The sequence below is a fragment of the Hipposideros armiger genome, unplaced genomic scaffold (genome assembly GCF_001890085.2).
Source record: "Hipposideros armiger isolate ML-2016 unplaced genomic scaffold, ASM189008v1 scaffold_560, whole genome shotgun sequence".
Classification (NCBI taxonomy): Eukaryota; Metazoa; Chordata; class Mammalia; order Chiroptera; family Hipposideridae; genus Hipposideros; species Hipposideros armiger.
The window spans coordinates 257,048-266,873 of NW_017731910.1; the positions used below are offsets into that span (position 1 = coordinate 257,048).

Here is a 9,826-nt window from a genome sequence, read left to right on the forward strand (position 1 = left end):
GATGTGGGTGTGCGTGAGTAGAGTTTGTGGGTGTGCGCGCACTTCTGAGTCTCCGGGAGGGAGCCAGGTTTCAGGGCACAGATCTGGGTCCTGAGCGAGAGAGGTGGAGGGACAACTAGTACTCGCAGACCCCCAGAGCGAGCAGGCTCATTAGCCAACCACCTCCAGCCCTGCTCTGGGCTCAGGATACGTTTCTATTTGGGGGCTCGTTAGGCTTTGTGCACAGGAAACTGTGCGATGACTGGTTGCCACCCTGGCTGTTTCATGTGGGTGTGGAGGTTGCCAGGCAAGGTGGGAAGCAGCCGGGATAAGCTCTGCAGCCATAGCCGTCCAGAGGTTCTCTCTGCTTTCAAACACACTTGGAAGGGATCCCTAACTCATGCCCCTTGCTCCCTTTGGCTTGAGGGGAAAATAAAAAAGCCAGACTGGGAGCTTATCAATTCATCCATCCTGTACCATTTTCTTATCTGGCAGTGAGATAACTCAGAGAGGGCGGGAGAGTTTTCGATCCAGAAATAGACGAGGTAATATATCCAATAAGATTGTTTCTTAAGGATTTCGTTTAGATTTCCTTCTATCGATAGTTCCTTCCCTCCGTTAACAAATGTGGAATACTCCCCAAGGTATAAATAACACTTTTAGGTAGATATTTTAAAGGGGACATGACTCTGAGCTTTAAGTATTTTAAAGCATTGTACATTTTGATAATAACAAAACTTAATACTTCTAATGACCCTTGGTCAAGTGCTCAGCTAATTTGCTAATAAACTATTTCTGTTATTTGAATAGTGGTATGTTTGACATATAGAGAGAGACAGTTACATATCTGTATATTCAAAGTTGACATTAATGTGAGTTGAAGTTACTGTAAATTAAGAGCCTCAGCAATAGTTCATTACTTTGAGTTTCTTTGCTTCAATTTGTGCCATCTGACCTTCGAACTGTTCAGTAGAGCTGCGTTATGTTTCATTGAGGAAAATAGCATTTATGTGTAGTGAAACATTATTCATTTACCTAAATCTAAGTCTGCTTTGGTTCACCCGATCACATATTTTAAGGCTGTTACCTGAAACCTAATTATGTAACTATATTTAATATTGGCGTGATAAAAAAATTAGATTGCCATTATACTAAACTCCTGTGGATTATACAATTCCTACTGAAGATGTTTAGGACACTCATTAATCATGAGTTAATGATTCTATAGTGCTATGCACTTTTCCTCCCCCCTCCCCCCACCTCAAAATAGCCCAATAGAATTTGAATAGGTTTTGGAAGCTATTGCACACCAGATCTTAGTAAAGTGATATTTTCCCTTTCATAATGGCAGTGTCCTGTGTTTACAAAGATTTCTCCCACCTGTGCATCCTTTCAGATTCTGATCATCCAGCAGGCGTATAAGAATATTTTTAATAGATATGCCTTAAGGCTATCTTGCTTTATATTCAGAATAACACAGGTGCTCAGGATGGAAACTGAGGAGAAGAAGTATTGAAACTTATTTTTCACAAATAAAAGAATGAAAATTCCAGAATATCTACATTCATTGGGGTAAAAGGAAGGATAAGAGGTAAGAATACCTTTTAGGATTGACAAGTCCTCACTCCCCTCCCCACACACACACACAAAAATCTAAGTATAAAACCTTTTGTTCTGTGATCTACATCCTTGCCAATGAAATGTGAAATCTAAATGACAGAAAATTATGCCAACACAAGGACTAGGTTACATTTGGGGACTTGGGGAGATGCCTCTCTATTTAAAATGAATGTTATTTTTCACACTGCAGAAATATGTGACCAGTAAGTTGAGAACATGTATGAAAAGCTACATACACAGAAAATATTATGAATAATGAAAATATATTATATGAGCCTCTCATTTGTATATCTTCTTTTTTCAAAGTGGTGATGTACACATGAAAACAAATGAGTGTAAATCAGATGATTTACCTCACAATTACCAGACAGCAAAATGAGCCCATCTCCAAATTTATGTCACTGCAATTAAAACTAGTAGGTTAAACAAATGCAAAGATAGGATAAAATTGAGTTTTCATTAAATTTAAATTAATATATATTTTTTTATTGAACGGAAGAACTAGGACAATTGTCAAAAGGTCACCTGCCTCACTTCTCTACCTCATGGCAAGGGGTCAACCAGAACCACACAAGATTGATGATGGCCTTATTTTGAAACATCCTCAGCAATAACAATTTTACAGCTTCCCTGGATACCTTTCCCTTTTCCTTATTTCACGTCAAACTCTATTCTTTAAATTAAACTGTTTTCTCTTTCTTGTCCACTCCTCTAACAGACATCAGTCACAAAATGATGCAAGATTTTTTTCAGGGTACTAGCTACCTGCTGGCTTGGGGATGAAATATTTCAATTTGTTCTGCACTTAACATCATCCCAAGACACCATTAAACAAAAGAAGTGAAAATTAATACCTAATCTCCATTGAAAGCCAGGCAGACATTAGATTAGGGTGCAATTTATGGGGAGGGAGTTACTCCCAAAAAAGGAGTAGCATTTACTCATAGTTGCCTTGGTTTGCTATTTTACACTGAATTTATTGTGCATTTTCATCTCTTCTGGGATGCTGCTAAATGCATCCAATTGTGCATTAGGTGAATTTGTTGAAATTGCTCCCAAAAAAAGTAGCATAAAATGACGGAAGATTATCCACCAAGACTGAACACATAAAAGTGAAGACAATTATAGTGTTCACAGAGACCATAGAAGCTATCAGGTCATCTTCCTCCTTCCACTTCCAATGCAGGCTTGGTCCCCACAGCACACTGTGTTTTGGAGTACTTCAGTCCAGTCGGATTTTAAATGTCTCAAGTAATGACTTCTTCCAGCGCCTTTGAAAGTCTATTTCACAGTCTAATAGTTCTGTCTATTAAGAACGTCGTTGTAATACTCAGCCTAATTTCCCCCTTGTTCTATTTTGTCTTGTTACTTACTCCCTATCGTAACCCCTCTGGACCATTCACTTGCCTGATGTACACACAGTCTTCATCTAATATTTACACAGGACTTGTAGAACACAAAAACTGTATTCAGTTACAGGAGAGAAAACAGAGGTGACAGTTCTATATCTGGCTATCTTATCTAAATATTTAAGACACATCTGTCAGTTCATCTATATGTGTGATTATAGATTATTAATAACTTATTTTACTAATGTAAGTGTGAAAAAATTTTCCATCTTTGACATTAATGGCCTATGTGAATATTGAGATGATCCCTTCTAAGTAATGCTCTATGTGGGTGCACATTTATAAGACATTTTCATTGCAAATTTGATGTCAACAGAACCCTGTCAACACCCACACAACAAAGGAATTCTGTGACACGCTGGTCTGATGCTCCACTGAGCCCCAGAAGCTGTTGTCATGTAAATTTCACTATTGAAATGAAAGTGATTTCCATAATTAATAGAATGTGCTAGGAATATAATAGTGTGTGTAGTTTAGATGTACACATTGACATGACATAATAATTCTGTTAGAACACAGTAGCCCCTTCATACTAAAGCAACTTGAAAAGCCAGTAGAATTAAGCTTGAATTCATCACTATGCTGTTTCATGAAAAGTAAGCTGAAATCATGCATATATCAATATAGAATATATTCAGGTTTATATGGAGTTACCATATGTGAAGATTGCTTTAAAAATAGAAAAGCCTGAAACAACCACAAGAGAGAAACAGGTTTTCGCTTTGTTCACTTAAAATCTGGTTCTAGGGTATCCATGTGTAGGCTTCTTTTAAGATTCTTAAGCAAATGTCTTGGTAGAAGATACGCTCATCATTGGTATACTCACCATTTCACTCAATTGTTTTTCCAAGCCCCAGACATTAAAATGTAAGTTCTGCTAGTCAGTAGAGGAGTAAATGACATAAATCATGAAATAAGTTCCTGGGTTACACTTGGCAAGTCCAGAAAATATAAGACTCAGAGTAAAGTGAATCATCAGCTAAAAACAAAATTTAATGTTGTCTTCTTTCCTGCTTGGTATTAGATTGTACATAGAAACATAGATTAAGCTAAGGAAACAGTAAAACGGAGTGGCATTCCAAAACTGGATATATCTTTAAGGGCATAGCATTAGGCTGCATGGAATAAATAATTTTTAAACCCGTATTCTCCCTTCCGAAAGCTCGTGTTTTTTATAGTGCCATTCATCACATAGTGGTGAGTACCCTCAAAATGATTTTCCTTAGAAACAAAGGGGAAATCAATTTTCTTGGTGTGTAGGAAAAGTAGGCCATTAATATACTTGTGATTTCTCTCTTGGACTGAGGCATTCTAAGAAGTCTATGTCTACACAGACTATATTTCCTCCAAATGAGCAATCTTTTTATGGAACTGAAAATTGTACACTGTGCTTTAAGATCAGGACGGAAAGATAAAATTGGGAAACAATCAGTTATAATCTACACAAATGTAAACTAAAACATCAAGTTTGAAAATAAAACCATGTAGAGAGAGGGTATCTCCACAGAAAGCCCAAGGAAGCTCTCCTTTTTCATTCTTTACCAGAATTTACCTCATTATCACTGCCTGTGGAGCATTACACACCCCCACCCCTACATACACACACAACATTTGAGGAAATTAATCTGGAAGTATATAGGTGTACACCAAACAGAAAATGTCAAAACCATGATACTAGACATAGAGTTAGAAAAACATTACAACAATATACATAGCTTATTAAGAGCATAACAACTTGAGGAGACTCCCCTAAAAAGAGATTACCTCCAGAAAGGAAAGGTAGCTAATAGGGAAGCAATCAGTCAATAAATACTTAATAAGCACCTATTACAACCAAAACAAAATTCAGGACATGCACTGGGGACACAAAAAATGTTAAAACACATACAAAATCTCACAATCATATATGAAGTTGAAGGTATTCCAAAAAGCAAACTTAAAAGTCTAGAGAAGAGGTTACCAGAATGACCCACCAAACAAAAATTCCATTCCTTCATTTAACAGATGGATTTAGATTATAAATTTCCAATATAGATATTCTGACACTCCATGGAGACATTGGGGTGGTGATGTGAGAAAACTAATGATATGTCATAATAACAGATGATATTATTGACCAATTGCCATGTGTGAGAGCTCTGCTAAAACATTACATGGATTATCTGATTTCATACTTACAAGAACCCTCTGAGGTAGGTACTTGATCCTCATTTTAAAGAACAGAAAATGGACACCCAGAGAGATAAAGTAATTTTTCTCAGTTCAAGGTGTTAACAAGGCAAGAACTAGAATTTTAAAACTTACTTTCTTATAAGGCCTCTTCTGTTTATTACTAATTATATTGCCTCCCAATTTATGTTTTAGGCTGGGCTTCATTTCATTCAATCAATATTTTCTGAGCTCCAAGTAGAACAACATGCTTTGGTAAAGGAAACCAATGACTAGTGAAATGTGACCTTGAGTAGAGTTCTGAGGCTCAGCCTTTCTCCATCCCCAGCCAGTCACAGGCTCTTCTGAGGGACAAAGAAATGCAAATGGATGACATAAACTGAAAAAATTATTTACAATTAACTAGAACTAAGGGGGGGGGGGAATAAGAATCAGAAAAGTCTATGATGATGCAGGCTTATTAACAAGCTGAGGAATAAACACCAGGTGTGAAAATGGGAGTGAAATATATTTCCTGGAGCCTGATTTCAATGAACATCGCAACCTACAAAACTAAACACAGTGGCAGGAATATAGTCTCACAAAGAGCCAGCGTGGAGGTGAGTAGCATTTCTCTTACAACCTAACTACTTCCCACCAGGAAAAGGAGCTGGTAAAAATGTTTTGTAGACGAGTAAAAGTTTGAAATTTCTTTACCAAACTGAAGTAGTCATTCATCTTACTTTAAGAAACTCATCATTTTATACATTTGGGCATTTATTCATTATATATACACAACAACTTGAGAAAGGACAACATACCAATAACAAGAGGATCAAAGTGACCTGCTGATGAGTCCAAAGACTCAGTAGAGCTGCTCTGGGAAAACCCACATCTCATGATTCTCTGACATGGGTGCTTTCCCACAGGCAGGAAAACTCGGTTGCATGAATTTATATTTCATTTCAGACAACCAAAGAGCTGAAATATGAGGCTTTATTTAAAATCCTTTCTCTGATTTGTGCTAAAGTATTTTATGGACATAAAAAAATGAATGGATATCACAGATCTGTCCCTCCATCTGGTAAGGACTGTTTCTTTTGACTGTTAATCATATATAGCAGATAGGTTATTAGTAATATTTTGCATTTTGCTTAACAGTTTCAGCACACCATGTGTTGATGAATACAACCTGACGGAAACTGATTTCACAAAATATGTCAAAATACATGCTAATTCAGGAGATGGCACTACAAGGTCAGAACAGTTGAATTTGCCTCAAGAAAAAAAAATGAGATCTGGAGAATATAATTACAGGTTTCTATTTTGAAGAATCCTATTATTTTCTAAAAAAAAAACAAACAAATAAACAACAAAACCTCTACATGCTGATGCATTAATCCTAGTGATTACTGTCAAGTCTAGATGTATTGGTGGCCAGACCATTAGAATTAATAAGGCACCAAGACATACAACTCAGATTCCTAGCCCATCTCCTCCATAGACTTGCTCAAGGCCTGCCCTTGGGGAAAATGTTTCAAGAAGGAAGGCTAAAAGCCTCACTTTTCCCTCAAAACATTTCTTCCAGAACCTGCCTTGGTTCCTTAAATTTTCTGAATTTTAAACTAAAACATTTCATTTAAGGAATAAAAAAGATCACATATTTCTAGGTCCATGTAGTGCACTACCCTTCCCACACAATGGATTTATAGGTTCATTTTTTTTTTTAAGAATAGCTAACTTCATCCAGTTTGATGAGAAGTGGACAGAGTAAACAATTATAATGTTTGCCTACTTCATAATTTTGCCTATGAAAAGCCCTTCCTTAGCTAAGATTTCTTGAACATAATGCAGTAACTTGAGAAGAAAGAGAACTTTCCTGTAGCTATTGAACAAATGAAGCCCTGGTAGGAAAAAGGGTGAAGTGTTATAGAGTGCTCACCCTCCCCACATTTTTCCTTTTAAAATCCTAAATTTGTGTTTGTTGCCACGCGATATGTAGGTAGGGAATCAGGTAATTTTCAGTATGCTCCTTAGATGGAAAAGGAGCACGAATATATGAAATATGGAATACTGAGGAAGTTGAAGGACAAAGTCAGAGCAACTCCCTTCTCCCTTTCCTTCCTCCCCTCCCACCTATTGAACCACCAACAATCATCTGCTTACCTCTGCTATAAATACTGTTTAGCAAATTATTGCCCAGAAGAGCCTGCATTAGAATCACTTTGAAGTTTACTTAAAAAGAAGAATACTGGGATAGATGCATCCTAGACTTATTTGATTTTCTTTAGGTTGGATTCAGGAATACATGTACTAAATAAGCTTCCAGATTCTTCTTATGAACACTTACATTTGAGAAACAGTACTGTCTTAGTGTCCTGGGACTGCTATAACAAAATACTGTATACTAGATGGCTTCAAAAACAGACATCTATATCTAACATTTCTGAAGGCTGGGAAGTCCAAGATCAAGGTACAAGCAGATTCGGTTCCTGGTTCCTGAAGGAACACCTTGTTGTGTCCTCACAAGGTAAAGAGAGAGAGAGAGAGAGCTCTGGTCTTTTTTTGTCTTCTTACAAGAACATTAATCCCATTATGGGACCTCCACCCTCATGACCTCATGGAAACCTATTTACCTCCCAAAGATTTGACCTCCAGATACTATCACATTGCAGGTAGGGCTTCAACATCTGAATGTGAGGGGTACACAAATATTTAGTCCACAACAATTAGACATAGAATAATGATCATACAGAGAACACCCAGTGAATTACTGTACAAAATTATTTCCTACAGCAAGTCCACTCTAATTAGATTAAGCAGTGGTCTAGAATAAATTCTGCAAGTCTGAGTATTCATTCATTAATTAAGCTTCACTAATAAAGACGAGTCTCCATGAATTGTATGAATAGATTCATTTTCTGGAAACATCATATGGTTTCCATTGCAAAGGAATTTTTCTTCTATTACCTATAGTAAATCCCACTAAGGTACACAAACACAGTATATATTTTTTTGCTATTCTTATTATGAATAGGAAAGTTTCTCATTTTTTATCTTGTATCCTACATTTTATAATTGCAATACTGAGATTTTCAAAAAGAAAGTTACTGGTGTTTGAAGATACCATCAATGAAAACATTATTTCTATTTCTAAGAATAGAAATGCTTCTAGATTTGGATAACGGCATCCTTAAAACTCAAATTGTCTTTATAACTATATCCTTGTGCGCTAGGGGGATGTGGGAAAACATTATTTTGTCACAGTTCTCCTCTTTGTCCTCTGGATCTGCAGAGCAGGAGAAAAAAATAAAGGAAAGAAAAAAAAAAACCTTCACTTGGCAATTATACATTCTCCACTGAGCTTCTACTTCGTTCAACTGAATGGTTGCTTAGTTGAAGCCGGCAATCCTCACAAATACGGCCAAAGGTAGTTTCCTAAGCAGCGTCCAGAGCCACTTGGGGAAAATGCTAAGAAGGATTGAGGAACAGGCAGCAGTGGGGAAGGGAGGCTTAGGATGGGCCACCACCTTTGCCTCCTTAGGGGTCTATGCAATCCTTGTGGTCACTTGTTTTCCACACTTAATAACCGACTTCATGAGGAAAAAAGCAATAGAAAATAGACTATATCCCACCATCCAGCACTCTTCAAAACATTAAAAAACAATTTAATTTTTTAAGTGCAGGCTGTCTCAGGCCTCAGAATGGTAAACTATTGAAAGATACACCATATCCCTAGCAGAGCCTGGCTTTCTCACCCTCTGTGATGGTTACACCTGATAATGCCACATCCACTGGATCCTCTCACTAACACAACAGCTCTATCTAGCTAAAGCTAAAAACATCAGCACCCCAAACTAGCTTCTTCCTTCTTATTTCCAGAATCTAGGAGGAACACCAACATCTCCCAAGCAAATAGTTCAAAATCTTGGAATTGCCCGAGCCATTTTCCTCCTGTTTGGTCCTCTATTGAGTCCTCTGCCATAACTCATCGTAGGGTGTGCTTTTTCTCTCCTACTGCGGAGAAAACCTTCGTCCAGGTTTCCATCACTTAGTCTCAATCTTCTGTAACAGTTTATCTTGTCCAGTCTCTCTCTTCATTTATTATTTATGTGCCCAATATTTAGTGAGTGCCTATTGTGAGTCCAGTCACTGTTCTAGAGGTATTATAGCAGAGAACAACAACAAAAATTTAGAAGGAATTTTGCGCTCATTCAGGTTACACTAAATACTGAGAGTCAGACAATAAACAAGAGAACTACAGTGCTACAGAGAAAATAAAATGATGTGATGTAAAAAAGAGAGGGTTATAAAATGCAATCTCACTGACTTTAGTAATGAATCTTGATGAATAACTGACTTTCTCTGGTTTAAAAGGCATGAAATATAAACTCATCACTTAAAAAAGAAGTTTGGGGCAGGCCGAGTGGCGCGATGGTTGGGAACTGGCTTGGGACGCCAGTGGGCCCCGGTTCGGATCCCACATGTGAGGGCCAGTGACACTGCCCTCCACAGCTAGGATGCTGAACAACGGCTCAACCTGGAGCTGGGCTGCCCGTGGGTCGCTGGCGACTACAGCCCCTGTGGCAGTGGGTTGCCATGGGCTACCGTATGTAGCCAGCAGCCAGCGTGAGCAGCCAGCAGCCGCAGTGAGCGGCCGTCCAGAAGCC

General features: G+C 37.8%; 1 protein-coding gene across 2 annotated transcripts in view; it reads left to right on the forward strand.

The window, feature by feature from the left end:
* The window catches only part of GRM3 (glutamate metabotropic receptor 3), a 231,070-nt gene that overhangs the window by 1,159 nt on the left and 220,085 nt on the right, over nt 1-9,826 (forward strand). The window lies entirely within an intron of this gene.